Raw genomic sequence first — 13,239 nt, forward strand, 5'->3', positions numbered from 1 at the left:
CTTGCTAAAGAGTTCCTGCAGGCAAGAATAGGGCTGTAATTAGTTCTTCTCCCAGACCCTGTCGGCTGTTCTCGGCTGTTCTCGCAAGCCTCCATCTGTGTCTCCACCTGTGCTATGGGTTTAGAACCACAGGCCAACCTGTTGGCCATAGAGGTAGTGCTCTTTTTAAAAGTGGGAAAGCTTTCCTGCTAACTCCAGAACAAGGCAAGATGGGACCAGGCAACACACACACACACACACACACACACTTCGAGCTTCTTTGTGTTCTGTGAGTTCATAATCTCAGGGATCTCAGAACAGCAACAGCAGTGCAGTGTCTGGACCCCACCGGTTCATCCCAGCACAGCCTCTGTCCAGGGCAAGCACTGCTCCGTCAGCATGCGTAGAGGTGTCAGCTGAGGAATATTTACAGACAACAGAGGCATTTATTTTTTTGCCTCAAGACTTCAGCATACTGTGATTGTCTTTCCCCAATCTCTTTTGGACCCAGTTGTTTCTCTACTGAGTCTTTTTGCCTCTTGGGAGCTCCTTCCTGGTTTGTGTTTGTGACTGTCTTGCAGTCAGGTGCTCTCCTGTTTTCCTAGATCAGTGGCTTCACTCGCACTCATTTCTTATCTGAGTGTTCACCTGCTCACCCCCAAGCCTGGCCCATGTACTAAGGATAAAAGAAAACGGGACTCTACCACAGGAAGCCACCTATGCCTTCCCTTCCTTTCTCTTCAGCGTGCACTCTCCCTTCCTCTGCACAAACAAATGACTCTATTGCAATGTCTCTGGGAGCATTTCATTCCACTTACCCTAAATTACAGTTGGCCAGGACACCCTCCTTTTGTGACGGGCGATCATGCCTGGCTACTCATCAGGCTACTGGCAGTGGCTACTGCAAGGTCTTGTATAGCACCAGTGTAAAGAATTTGTTCCAGAGTGAGAGCCCCACCTCACTTGCCTTCTTTCATATATACATTTTTAAGATTTATTTATTTGTGTATTTTATGTATATGAGTACACCAGAAGAGGGATCAGACAGGTGAAAGCTGCCATGTGGGTGCTGAGAACTGAACTCAGAACCTTTGGAAGAGCAGAGAGAATCTTTGCCACTGAGCCATCTCTCCAGCCCCGCTCTCATATTCTTCCTCTCTTCTCCTTTACTCTGCTTCTCTATATAAGGTTCCCTCTTTGTCTCACAATTTTTGTTTCCCACCCTTTGTTTCCCACCCTTTGTTTCCCACATCTCTCTCCCTCTGTAAATGTGTATTTATACATAAAATCTAATTCTTGTAAGCTCCCTACACTCTCGGAGTCTGCCAACAGCTGCAGCCTCCCCCTTTGGCGCAAATGTTTGTGGATACATATCTATCACTGCAGACAACTATGCAGACCTGCGGATTTAGGAGCATATCCACCGACACCCCAATCCTGTAAGCCTCTGCTCCTGACTATCCCCTCCACAGGTCTCAGTTACCATTCATTTTCCCAACCCACTCATTCAACTGTCATTTTCTGTCTTGAGTCTGACACACCAGGATACTGTGCCCAGCCCTGTCTTTGTCCTGAGAAGTTTACCAGGAAGCAGGCAGAAGGATGAGATGCCCACTGTGGGACGAGCAAAGGGACTGTGTGGCATGATGACAAGAGGTGTGGGACTCTGGGTCTGAAAGGAGGCTAGGGCAGGCCGCCCTGAAGGCTGACTATGAAGCAAGACATGAAAAGAGCACAGGCCTTCCAAAGAAAAGCAGTTGGCGGGGTTTGTCCTCTCACATCTCATCTGCCCTTTAGAAAGAGCTTGGATGATACCACACTGCCAAAAGTATCCCACTTTCCAGGGACCACCGTTTAGATGGGCTTAGGCACACCGGCAACGCCTTAGTAGTTGTCATGAAAGTCTTCACTTCCGTTCTTCTCAGTCCCTAGTGCTCCCTTAGAAACCCACTGACCCTTTAAGAACCCTGGGCCTGGAAGGCTAGGGCTAAATGGAATCCTCCTTCTTGGGACTTTGATGACAACGAGCAGTAGCAGTATGGAGGTCAGTCCTTTAACACTTCTGCTAGAGTGGAGGCATGAAAGCTGACGCAAACACAGGGCGTAAGAGGAGACTACCTCTACGGCCAACAGGTTGGCCTGTGGTTCTAAACCACAACACAGATGATGACACAGATGGAGGCTTGTGAGAACAGCTGAGAACAGCCAACAGGGTCCTGAACTGTTAGGAAGGAATAGAACTGGCTCATAGAAATGAGGGCTCTACAAACAGCTCCCTCGCCACATCACCAGCCCACAAAGAACAGAGTCACTGAATCCTCCACAAGACGATGCATAAGTAGCAGTTGCAAACTGGGCACCTGGATGTCTGGATGGTTAGGTTTCCTTTAAGAGGCTGGTCTTTGGCCAAGCATAATGGCTTTGTTATGGCAATTAGATTAGATTTGTTCTTTGTGCATCAATTAGCCAATAGGATGAATGCAGTGATTCCCCAAACCAAGTTTGTAATGTGGTTGGCCCCAGGGCAGAGCAGACAGGGGTGGCTTCAGGCCCCAGGGCAGTGCACAGACAGTGGTGTGGGGGGGACTTCAGGCCCCAGGACAGAGAAGATAGGGCGGGTGGGGCTTCAGGGCCCAGTGGTGTCAGTCTCACAAGCTTAGCTTGGAGGGATGATGGCTTCCTTCTGTTCCCCAGAGCAGGAACAACCAAAACTGACTACTGTTGAGCTTCAGTCTAGGGCTCTAGAGCCTCAAGAGAAAGACACAGTCCCAACCAGTGCTCTGAGGCAAACCATGTCTTTTATTATCACCATTTCCCCCAAACTTAATGGGATTAAGCCATAGAGAAACCAAGCTGCTTCCGCATGTTAGTTTTAGCAATGTCAGTGAAGACTTGGCAGAGGTAGCCTATTTTTAAGTCATGTTAGAAGGATGCTGTCCCTGGGTATATGTGGACCTTTGGGACACTCAGAAGCCCAGTAAGGTTGTTCCCTGTTAGGCTCACTGTGGCCTTCCTCTTTGTGGTCTTTCCTCACTCCTCCTTACTTTCCCTCCTTCCTCCCTCCCTCCATTCCTTCCATCCTGAAGGAACAAACTCTTAGAAACAGTCACATCTGGATTGACAGGGCTGTGGATCGACCAAGGCCAGGCACAATTTTAAGAATCGAGGCGTTTTCTCTGAAAGACACCAAAGCGACTCTTTTCACCAGAGAATTTAGAGTCTTCCTATAAAGCACCAGACATTCAGTGCTCTCTGATGGCAGCAGAGGTTAGCTGAGCAGTGCTGTCTGTGGATTGCAGATAAGGAACAGCATCCTACTTAGAAAGATTTCTACACCAGGATAAGAGACCCTGAAAACCTTTTCTGGTAATAATTTTAAACTGCAGTCGGTGTCTACATGCTGGAATGATATAAGTCATTCAGCTGGAAAGGTAAACTACATCAGTGTCCGTCACCATGTCCTGCTGAGGTATTTGAGTACCATTTCTGACAAGAGAACAGCATTCCCATCTCCTCTTTTATTTTATTATTTGAAACATTTTTTTATTTATGTGCATGAGTGTTTGCCTGGTGACCACAAAGGCCAGAAGAGGGCATCAGATCCATTGGAAGTAGAGTTAGAGAATGCTGTGAGCTGCCATGTGGGCTGGGACTCCATCTCTACCCTCTGAAGAGCAGTGATCTTAACCAGTCAGTCATTTCTTCAGCCCCTCTTACTCCCTCTCCATAAATGACATCTCATTCTTATACTACATTTCATGAATGTTTTTACTTAGGAAAAAATAAACTATCAGTTTTTCCTGTTCAAAATAGGGTCTGTCCACTTTGCATAATTTTCCCCATACAGGCCTGAGAACTTTGAAGATCTTAAGTACAGAATTATAAACCGACTCTTGCTTCCTACACAACAGCTTACATTTAAAAGGCCAGCATGATGCCTTTTTATCATTTAAAGGTGATAGACATTAGATAATCTATAGAACCAAGTGTGTGGAAATTAAAGCTATACACACATAAGCGGGACAAACTCTGCGATACAGTGCTTTCACTAAAGTTTTTTGTTTTGTTTTGTTTTGTTTTGTTTTCTCTTCTCTCCCAAAATCGTATTTCTCAGTGGAGCCCTAGATGTCCTGCAATCCTCTCTGTAAATCAGGCTGGCCTCAGACTCTGAGATCTGCTTGCCTCTTCCCTCCGAGCCCTGGGATTAAGGTGTGAGCCAGTGCCAACGTGCACCTACAGCTCTTTTTAAGAAATGTGTCTTCAAGATGCCCTAAGACCACCATCACCCAAACAAGGTGAGAAACACTGGTTTATGCTGACTGAAATGTATTAGGACATAGAGAATTAACTGGAAAATTACTGAGTGCTGGTGGTCCCATCGAAAGAAAAGAAACGCAAAGCACAACTTTGTAAACTAATTCACATACATGTTGCACGTTCAATTATTATAACAGGAAAACTGAAAAGTGATATATCAAACTGTACAGCACAGAAACAAGATTCCAACAGAAGAACAGAAATGCAAAGCGCTACTTTGTAAACTAAATCACGTGTGTCGCTCACTCAATTAGGAATACAGGAAAACTGAAAAGTGTTATCTCGCACTATACGGCAGAGAAACAAGTTCCCATCGAAAAAACAGAAACGCAAAGCACAACTTTGTAAACTAAATCACATACGTGTCGCCCGTTCAATTATTATAACAGGAAAACTGAAAAGTGATATAACACACTGTACAGCACAGGAATAGTTTCCAACGAAAGAAGAGAAAAGCAAAGCACTACTTTGTACACTAATTCACATATGTGTCGCCTGTTCAATTATTATAACAGGAACACTGTAAAGTGATATATCGCACTATACAGAACAGGAACAAGTTTCCAACGAAAGAAAAAAAACACAAAGCACTACTTTATAAACTAAATCACATTTGTGTCACTCGCTCAATTAGGAATACAGGAAAACTGAAAAGTGATATATCGAACTGTAAGGCAAAGAAACAACTTTTCATCGAAAGAACAGAAATGCAAATCACAACATTGTAAAAGAATTCACATACGTGTCGCCTGTTCAATTACTATAACAAGAAAACTGAAAAGTGTTATCTCGCACTGTACAGAACAGAAACAAGTTGCCAATGAAAGAAAAGAAATGCAAAGCACAACTTTGTAAACTAATTCACATATGTGTCACCTGATCAATTATTATAAAAAGAAAACTGAAAAGTGATATAACCCGAACCCTAACCCAAACCCTAAAACCCTAACCCTCAACCTAACCCTAACCGTAACCGCTAACCCAAACCCTAACCCTAACCCTAACCCTAACCCTAACCCTAAGCCTACCCTAAACCTAACCCTAACCCTAACCCTAACGCTAACTTGTTCCTAAAAGGAACAAGTTTCCAACAAAAATACGTAAATGCAAAGCACTACTTTGTAAACTGTATCACATGTGTGTCGCTCGCTGAATTAGGAATACAGGAAAACTGAAAAGTGATATATAGCACTGTACAGCACAGGAACAAGTTTCCAAAGAAAGAACAGAAAAGTAATGCACTACTTTTAAACGGAATCACATGTTTGTCGCTCACTCATTTAGGAATACAAGAAAACTGAAAAGTGTTATCTCGCACTGTATGGCACAGGAACAAGTTTCTATCGAAAGAACAGAAACGCAAATCACAACTTTGTAAACTAAATCACATACTTGTCGCCGGTTCAATTATTATAACAGGAAACTGAAAAGTGATAAAACGCACTGTACAAACAGGAACAAGTTTCAGATGAAAGAACAAAAAAGAAAAGCACTAATTTGTAAACTATATCACATGTTTGTCACTCGCTCCATTAGGAATACAGGAAAACTGAAAAGTGATATATCTCACTGTACAGCACAAGAACAAGTTTCCAATGAAAGAACGTAAATGAAAATCACTAAATTGTAAACTGAATCACATGTGTGTCACTCGCTCCATTAGGAATACAGGAAAACTGAAAAGTGATATATCGCACTGTACAGCACAGGAACAAGTTTCCAAAGAAAGAACAGAAAAGCAAAGCACTACTTTTAAATGGAATCACATGTGTGTCGCTCCCTTATTTAGGAAAACAGGAAAACTGAAAAGTGTTATCTCGCACTGTATGGCACAGAAACAAGTTTCCATCGAAAGAACAGAAAGGCAAAGCACAACTTTGTAAACTTAATGACATACGTGTCGCCCATTCAATTATTACAACAGGAAAACTGAAAAGTGATATATCTCACTGTACAGCACAAGAAAATGTTTCCGACGAAAGAAGAGAAAAGCAAAGCAATACTTTTAAACGGAATCACCTCTGTGTCGCTCGCTCAATTAGGGAATACAGGAAAACTGAGAAGTGTTATCTCGCACTGTACGGCACAGAAACAAGTTTCCATCGAAAGAACAGATACGCAAAGCACAACTTTGTAAACTAATTCACATATGTGTCGCCTATTCAATTATAATAACAGGAAAAGTGAAGAGGGATATAACCCTAACACTAACCCTAACCCTAACCCCCTAACACTAACCCTAACACTGACCCTAACCCTATCCCTTATCCAGGCCTAACCTAACCCTAACCCTAACCATAACCCTAACCCTAAACCTAACCCTAACTTGTTCCTAACAGGAACAAGTTTCCAACGAATGAACGTAAATGAAAAGCACTAATTTGTAAACTGAATCACATGTGTGACGCTCGCTCATTTAGGAATACAGGAAAACTGAAAAGTGTTCAAAGCACTGTACGGCACAGAAACAATTTTCCATCGAAAGAACAGAAAAGCAAAGCACAACTTTGTAAACTACATCACATACGTGTTGCCCGTATAATTATTGCAACAGGAAAACTGAAAAGTGATATATCACACTGTACAGCACAGAAACAAGTTTGCAACAGAAGAACAGAAACCCAAAGCACTACTTTGTAAACTAAATCACATGTGTGTCGCTCGCTCAATTAGGAATACAGGAAAACCGAAAAGTGTTATCTCGCACTGTATGGCACAGAAACAAGTTACCAAAGAAAGAACAGAAACGCAAAGCACAACTTTGTAAAGGAAATGATATACGTGTCACCTGTTCAATTATTATGACAGGAAAACTGAAAAGTGATATAACGCACTGTACAACACAGGGACAAGTTTCCAACGAAATGACAGAAAAGCAAAGCACAACTTTGAAAACTAATTCACATACATGTCACCTGTTAAATTATTATAACAGGAGACCTGAACAGTGATATAACGCACTGTATAGCACAGAAACTTGTTTCCAACGAAAGAAGGAAAAAGCAAAGCACTGCTCTGTAAACTAATTCACATATGTGTCGCCTGTTCAATTATTATAACAGGAACACTGAAAAGTGATATAACGGACTGTACAAAACAGGAACAAGTTTCAGATGAAAGAACAAAAAAGAAAAGCACTAATTTGTAAACTAAATCACATGTTTGTCGCTCGCTCCATTAGGAATACAGGAAAACTGAAAAGTGATATATCTCACTGTACAGCACAAGAACAAGTTTCCAACGAAAAAATGTAAATGAAAATCACTACTTTGTAAACTGAATCACAACTAATTCACATACGTGTCGCCTGTTCAATTATTATAACAGGAAAACTGAAAAGTGATATAACCCTAACCCTAACCCTAAACCTAACCCTAACCCCCTAACCCTAACCCTAACACAAACCCTAACCCCTAACCCTAACCCTCGCTCTGTACTGCACATAAACAACTTTCCATTGAAAGAACAGCAAAGCAAATCACAACTTTGTAAACTAAATCACATACGTGTCGCCCGTTCAATTATTGCAACAGGAAAACTGAAAAGTGATATATAACACGTACAGCACAGAAACAAGTTTCCAAGAAGAACGAAACCCATAGCACTACTTTGTAAACTAAATCACATGTGTGTCGCTCGCTCAATTAGGAATACAGGAAAACCGAAAAGTGTTATCTCGCACTGTATGGCACAGAAACAAGTTTCCAAAGAAAGAACAGAAACGCAAAGCACAACTTTGTAAACTAAATGACATACGTGTTGCCTGTTCAATTATTATAACAGGAAAACTGAAAAGTGTTATAACCCTAACCCTAACCCTAACTGTAACCGCCTAAGAGTAACCCTAACACTAACCCTAACCCTAACCCCTAACCCTAACCCTAACCCTATCCTTTACCCAGCCCTAACCTAACCCTAACCCTAACCCTAACCCTAACCCTAACAAAACCCTAACCCTACCCTAACCCTAACTTTTTCCTAACAGGAAAAAGACTCCAACGAAAGAAGTTAAATGAAAAGCACTACTTTGTAAACTGAATCACAAGTGTGTCACTCGCTCAATTAGGAATACAGGAAAACCGAAAAGTATTATCTCGCACTGTACGGCACAGAAACAGGTTTCCATCGAAAGAACAGAAACGCAAAGGACAACTTTGTAAACTAAATCACATACGTGTCGCCCGTTCAATTATTACAACAGGAAAACTGAAAAGTGATATATCACACTGTACAGCACAGAAACAAGTTTCCAACAGAAGAACAGAAACCCAAAGCACTACTTTGTAAACTAAATCACATGTGTGTCGCTCACTCAATTAGGAATACGGGAAAACTGAAAAGGGTTATCTCGCACTGTACGGCACAGAAACAAGTTTCCATTGAAAGAACAGAAACTCAAAGCACAACTTTGTAAACTAATTCACATATGTGTCGCCTGTTCAAATATTATAACAGGAAAACTGAAAAGTGATATAACGCACTGTACAGCACAAGAACAAGTTTCCATCGAAAGAACAGAAAAGCAAAGCACAACATTTTAAACGAATTCACATACGTTTCGCCTGTTCAATTATTATAACAGAAAAACTGAAAAGTGATATATGACATTGTACAGCACAGGAACAAGTTTCAAATGAAAGAACAAAAAAGAAAATCACTAATTTGTAAACTAAATCACATGTGTGTCGCTCGCTCAATTAGGAATACAGGAAAACTGAAAAGTGTTATCTCGCATTGTACAGCACAGAAACAAGTTTCCATTGAAAGAACAGATACACAAAGCAAAACTTTGTAAACTAATACACATATGTGTCGCCTGTTCAATTATTATAACAGGAAAACTGAAAAGTGATATAACCCTAACCCTAACCCTAACCCTAAGCCCCTAACCCTAACTCTAAACCTAACCCTAACCCTAACCCTAACCCTAACCCTAAGCCCCTTACCCTAACCCTAACCCTAACCCTAACCCTAACCCCTAACCCTAACCCTAACCCTAACCCCTAACCCTAACCCTAACCATAACCATAACCCTAACCATATCCCTTACCCAGCCCTAACCTAACCCTAACCCTAACCCTAAACCTAACCCTAAACCTAAGCTAACTTGTTCCTAACAGGAACAAGTTTCCAAGGAAAGAACGTAAATGAAAAGAACTACTTTGTAAACTAAATCACTTGTGTGTCGCTCGCTCAATTAGGAATACAGGGAAACCGAAAAGTGTTATCTCGCACTGTATGGCACAGAAACAAATTTCCAAAGAAAGAACAGAAACTCAAAGCACAACTTTGTAAACTAATTCACATATGTGTCGCCTGTTCAATTATTATAAAAGGAAAACTGAAAAGTGATATAACCCTATCCCTAACCCTAACCCTAAGCCCCTAACCCTAACCCTAACCCTAACACTAACCCTAAGCCAATAACCCTAACCCTAACCCTAACCCCTAACCCTAACCCTAACCCTAACACCTAACCCTAACCCTAACCCTAACCGTAACCCTAACCATATCCCTTACCCAGCCCTAACCTAACCCTAACCCTAACCCTAAACCTAACCCTAAACCTAACCCTAACTTGTTCCTAACAGGAAAGAGTTTCCAAGGAACGAACGTAAATGAAAAGAACTACTTTGTAAAGTAAATCACATGTGTTTCGCTCGCTCAATTAGGAATACAGGGAAACTGAAAAGTGTTATCTCGCACTGTATGGCACAGAAACAAATTTCCAAAGAAAGAACAGAAACGCAAAGCAAAATTTTTAAAGGAATTCACATACGTGTCGCCTGTTCAATTATTATAACAGGAAAACTGAAAAGTGATATAACGCACTGTACAGCACAAGAACAAGTTTCCATCGAAAGAGCAGAATTCAAAGCACAACTTTTTAAACGAATTCACATACGTTTCGCCTGTTCAATTATTATAACAGGAAAACTGAAAAGTGATATATGACATTGTACAGCACAGGAACAAGTTTCAAATGAAAGAACAAAAAAGAAAATCACTAATTTGAAAACTAAATCACATGTGTGTCGCTCGCTCAATTAGGAATACAGGGAAACCAAAAAGTGTTATCTCGCACTGTATGGCACAGAAACAAATTTCCAAAGAAAGAACAGAAACGCAAAGCACAACTTTGTAAATTAAATGACATACGTGTCACCTGTTCAATTATTATAACAAGAAAACTGAAAAGTGATATAACGCACTGTACAGCACAGGAACAAATTTCCATCGAAAGAACAGAAACGCAAAGCACAACTTTGTAAATTAAATGACATAGGTGTCGCCTGTTCAATTATTATAACAGGAAAACTGAAAAGTGGTATAACGCACTGTACAGCACAGGAACAAGTTTCCATCGAAAGAACAGAAAAGCAAAGCAAAATTTTTAAAGGAATTCACATACGTGTCGCCTGTTCAATTATTATAACAGGAAAACTGAAAAGTGATATAACGCACTGTACAGCACAAGAACAAGTTTCCATCGAAAGAGCAGAATTCAAAGCACAACTTTTTAAACGAATTCACATACGTTTCGCCTGTTCAATTATTATAACAGGAAAACTGAAAAGTGATATATGACATTGTACAGCACAGGAACAAGTTTCAAATGAAAGAACAAAAAAGAAAATCACTAATTTGAAAACAAAATCACATGTGTGTCGCTCGCTCAATTAGGAATACAGGGAAACCGAAAAGTGTTATCTCGCACTGTATGGCACAGAAACAAATTTCCAAAGAAAGAACAGAAACGCAAAGCACAACTTTGTAAATTAAATGACATACGTGTCGCCTGTTCAATTATTATAACAAGAAAACTGAAAAGTGATATAACGCACTGTACAGCACAGGAACAAATTTCCATCGAAAGAAGACAAAAGCAAAGCACAACTTTTTAAAGGAATTCACATACTTGTCGCCTGTTCAATTATTGTAACAGGAAAACTGAAAAGTGATATAACGCACTGTACAGCACAGGAACAAATTTCCATCGAAAGAAGAGAAAAGGAAAGCACAACTTTTTAAAGGATTTCACATACGTGTCGCCTGTTCAATTATTGTAACAGGAAAACTGAAAAGTGATATAACGCACTGTACAGCACAAGAACAAGTTTCCATCGAAAGAACAGAAAAGCAAAGCACAACTTTTTAAACGAATTCACATACGTGTCGCCTGTTCAATTATTATATCAAGAAAACCGAAAAGTGTTATCTCGCACTGTATGGCACAGAAACAAATTTCCAAAGAAAGAACAGAAACGCAAAGCACAACTTTGTAAATTAAATGACATACGTGTCGCCTGTTCAATTATTATAACAAGAAAACTGAAAAGTGATATAACGCAATTTACAGCACAGGAACAAATTTCCATCGAAAGAACAGAAAAGCACAGCACAACTTTTTAAAGGAATTCACATACTTGTCGCCTGTTCAATTATTATAACAGGAAAACTGAAAAGTGATATATGACATTGTACAGCACAGGAACAAGTTTCCATCGAAAGAACAGAAAAGCAAAGCAAAATTTTTAAAGGAATTCACATACGTGTCGCCTGTTCAATTATTGTAACAGGAAAACTGAAAAGTGATATAACGCACTGTACAGCACAAGAACAAGTTTCCATCGAAAGAACAGAAAAGCAAAGCACAACTTTCTAAACGAATTCACATACGTTTCGCCTGTTCAATTATTATAACAGGAAAACTGAAAAGTGATATATGACATTGTACAGCACAGGAACAAGTTTCAAATGGAAGAACAAAAAAGAAAATCACTAATTTGTAAACTAAATCACATGTGTGTCGCTCGCTCAATTAGGAATACAGGAAAACTGAAAAGTGTTATCTCGCACTGTACGGCACAGAAACAAGTTTCCATTGAAAGAACAGATACACAAAGCAAAACTTTGTAAACTAATTCACATATGTGTCGCCTGTTCAATTATTATAACAGGAAAACTGAAAAGTGATATAACCCTAACCCTAACCCTAACTATAAGCCGCTAAACCTAACCCTAACCCTAACACTAACCCTAAGCCCCTAACCCTATCCCTAACCCTAACCCTAACCCTAACCCTAACCCCGAACCCTAACCCTAACCCTAACCCCTAACCCTAACCCTAACCGTAACCCTAACCATATCCCTTACCCAGCCCTAACCTAACCCTAACACTAACCCTAAACCTAACCCTAAACCTAACCCTAACTTGTTCCTAACAGGAACAAGTTTCCAAGGAAAGAACGTAAATGAAAAGAACTACTTTGTAAACTAAATCACATGTGTGTCGCTCGCTCAATTAGGAATATAGGGAAACCGAAAAGTGTTATCTCGCACTGTATGGCACAAAAACAAATTTCCAAAGAAAGAACAGAAACGCAAAGCACAACTTTGTAAATTAAATGACATACGTGTCGCCTCTTCAATTATTATAACAAGAAAACTGAAAAGTGATATAACGCACTGTACAACACAGGGACAAGTTTCCAACGAAATAACAGAAAAGCAAAGCACAACTTTGAAAACTAATTCACATACATGTCACCTGTTAAATTATTATAACAGGAGACCTGAAAAGTGATATAACGCACTGTATAGCACAGGAACTTATTTCCAACGAAAGAACGAAAAAGCAAAGCACTACTCTGTAAACTAATTCACATACGTGTCGCCTGTTCAATTATTATAACAGGAAAACTGAAAAGTGATATATGACATTGTACAGCACAGGAACAAGTTTCCATCGAAAGAACAGAAACGCAAAGGACAACTTTGTAAACTAAATCACATACATGTCGCCCGTTCAATTATTACAACAGGAAAACTGAAAAGTGATATATCACACTGTACAGCACAGAAACAAGTTTCCAACAGAAGAACAGAAACCCAAAGCACTACTTTGTAAATTAAATCACATGTGTGTTACTCACTCAATTA

The sequence above is a fragment of the Meriones unguiculatus genome, chromosome 19 (assembly GCF_030254825.1).
Source record: "Meriones unguiculatus strain TT.TT164.6M chromosome 19, Bangor_MerUng_6.1, whole genome shotgun sequence".
Classification (NCBI taxonomy): Eukaryota; Metazoa; Chordata; class Mammalia; order Rodentia; family Muridae; genus Meriones; species Meriones unguiculatus.